Source organism: Lottia gigantea (genome assembly GCF_000327385.1).
Source record: "Lottia gigantea unplaced genomic scaffold LOTGIsca_44, whole genome shotgun sequence".
Lineage (NCBI taxonomy): Eukaryota > Metazoa > Mollusca > Gastropoda > Lottiidae > Lottia > Lottia gigantea.
The window spans coordinates 436407-439559 of NW_008709540.1; positions in this window are offsets into that span (position 1 = coordinate 436407).

Genomic DNA, 3153 nt, shown 5'->3' on the forward strand with positions numbered 1-3153 from the left:
TTGAAACGTTGTGTACAATAAAATCAGGAGTAGTATACCATATAACTGATTATGACAATGTAAATTGTTGAAACGTTGTGTACAATAAAATTCAGGAGTAGTATACCATATAAACTGATGATGACAATGTAAATTGTTGAAACGTTGTGTACAATAAAACTCAGGAGTTGCACACTATATAAACTGATGATCTCAATGTAAATTGTTGAAACGTTGTGTAAATAAAAATCGGGCGTAGTATACCATATAAACTGATTATGACAATGTAAATTGTTGAAACGTTGTGTACAATAAAACTCGGAAGTAGCATGCCATATAAACTGATTATGACAATGTAAATTGTTGAAACGTTGTGTACAATAAAACTCGGGAGTAGCATACTATATAAACTGGGTGTCTTCACATATCCCCCTTTTCCGTTTCGCCCCTTTCCAAATCGCCACTAAACTATTCCCTTTTCGCCCCTTTTCCGTTTCGCCCCTTTTCCGTTTCGCCCCTTTAATTCTAATATCACCCCTTGCTATTTTACCCTTTTCCCATTTCGCCCACTTTCCGAATTGCCCCTTTCTACTTCACCCCTTCCCATTTCGCCCCCTCCTATTAAAATATTATAATTATCCTTGTTTCGAGTTTAATTCCCGCCCTGTGTGTATTTTGGTACTGGGGCAGTTGGAGATTTCAAACAAAATGCAATGAAAAATGGGAAAGGGAAACGAAACGAAGTGGTAATAAAGGGCAAAACGGGAAGGGGGTAAAATGGGGCGAAATAGGAAAGTGGCAAATCAAAAAATTGGAGAATCGGGAAGGGGCATAATGGGATGAAATTGAAGGCGAATTGGCTAGGGGTGATTTGGAAATGAACCAGACTGATGATGATAATGTAAGTTGTTGAAACGTTGTATACAATAAAACTAAGGAGTAGTATACTATATAAACTGATGATGACAATGTAAATTGTTGAAACATTGTGTACAATAAAACTAAGGAGTAGTATACCATATAAACTGATGATGACAATGTAAATTGTTGAAACGTTGTGTACAACAAAACTCAGGAGTAGTATACCATATAAACTGATGATGACAATGTAAATTGTTAAAACGTTGTTGACAATAAAACTCAGGAGTAGTATAATATATAAAATTATGATGACAATGTAAATTGTTGAAACGTTGTATACAATAAGACACAGGAGTAGCATACTATATAAACTGATGATGACAATGTAAATTGTTGAAACGTTGTTGACAATAAAACTCAGTATAACATATAAAATGATGATGATAATGTAAATTGTTGAAATATAGATGTTGTTAATGTGATCGCAATCGCTTAATATACCTTGAGGACCATGTATACAATTGGTCAACCTGATTGCGTCTATAGGGTGACCAAAACGGAGCTGTTGATTTAGCTGTTGGTGTTTGGCCTCATTAAGGCTGGATTGAAACCTTCGGAATAGTTAGAAGACGGGTGGGTTTTAAATTCAAACCGCCCTACCGCGCCTTTCGACTTGGCTCGTCATAGTCAATTAATGATCGGGTGTGCCGTTTTAATCTCAAATTATAGCGCAGATAAAAACTTCGCGTTGCGCTTTCCTAATTTTATACTAGAACAAGTCATCAGAGTAAAATGGGCAATTTACCTAATTTCCACTTACCACGTGATTTTGAATTCAGTCTCTTGACTCGATTTTATGAGCTCATTAATGTGTAAATCTATTTTTTATTCTTTTGACAACCCATATTAGTTTGAACAAGAAATAAGGAACGAAATAAAGTACCGACAAATCCCCCAGCCATTTCGCCATTATAGGGAAAAAATTCATCACTTTTAAAATTAATTTATGTCTGTACCAAGGACCCCAAACTACCCCTAAGTACTTAAACCCATAGCCCATTTTTGACATTAATATATCATGTATTTTTTTTTTTTTTTTTTTTTGACAGACTAATGAATGCTTCTCCCCAGTTATCATCTCTTTGAAAAATATTCTCCAAAGTTCTTTAGTTGATGGCTGTTGGTTAGTGAATACTACGAGCTTCAGTCCTCATAATATATTATATTCTCTATTATTATTATTTGAGAATTATCTAATAATTATTATAACTTGATAATCCTATTAATTTATAAATATCACGCCGATGTAGCTGAACTTTCATCTCAGCCTGTGCTTTCAATCATATATTGTTTTTATAACCACTCTTACTACCAAGTTACAACCTTTACTCCCTAACACAGACCCTAAAAGAAGTTGCAGTCACGATTGACTCACTTCCACGAATTTAATAGATTACCGTAATGAGGTAAAGCCGCGCTAGTGAGCAATAAAAACTCGAGTGTTTCACCTGATCGACAATATTTATCGATATACTTATTTCATATTAAAGATATAATTAAATTAAATAATTATGTTTTTTGTGCGAAAAATTGTGCTGGTAATGTCGTCATGACGTATAAGGGTTGACGAAACCTGACACCTTCTTTCGAATAACTTTAACATTCGTGACGCTACACTGGCCCTTTTAAAGGGATAGATACGCCATTTTTTGTGATAAAAATGATAAACGGGAATTTCTTTTACCTAAGCCGATAAGTAATAGCGTTCACAGCTCACAGTGGAAATTTGAGCCTTCAAATCCATGTGTGTCTAGAATTATCCCTGTTTGACAGTTAAAAAGACGACTCGTCTTTTCTTAAGACACTGTTATTAGAGCCTTCTCTTCCACAGCTTCTGAACTGTTTTGCCACAGATGGAAGCCACAGAAAATAATCGATTCCCAGACAGGAACTTGAATAAATACCCGTTCAGAATGACTTTAGTTTTTGTCTATACTCCACCTTTTTTAAGTGTAGGCTGTGGATAAGGAGGCTTTAATTTCGAAACACCCTGTATATAGAAATAGGAAAAGAAATTCATAGTCTGAGATATTTTTAAAAGAATTATGCGATATTTGTAGAATTTTAGTATTTCTGACAATTTACATACGATCAAGACACAAGTCAACTCCCTAAATAGGCATATTTGTCCCTTTAAACTCATTTTGAGGTACAATCATCATCATTTGTTCTGCTTGACGGTACAAATATATTTGTCAAGCCTAACAAATGATGATGATTGTACCTGCATATTTATATACAGAGATGACGGCC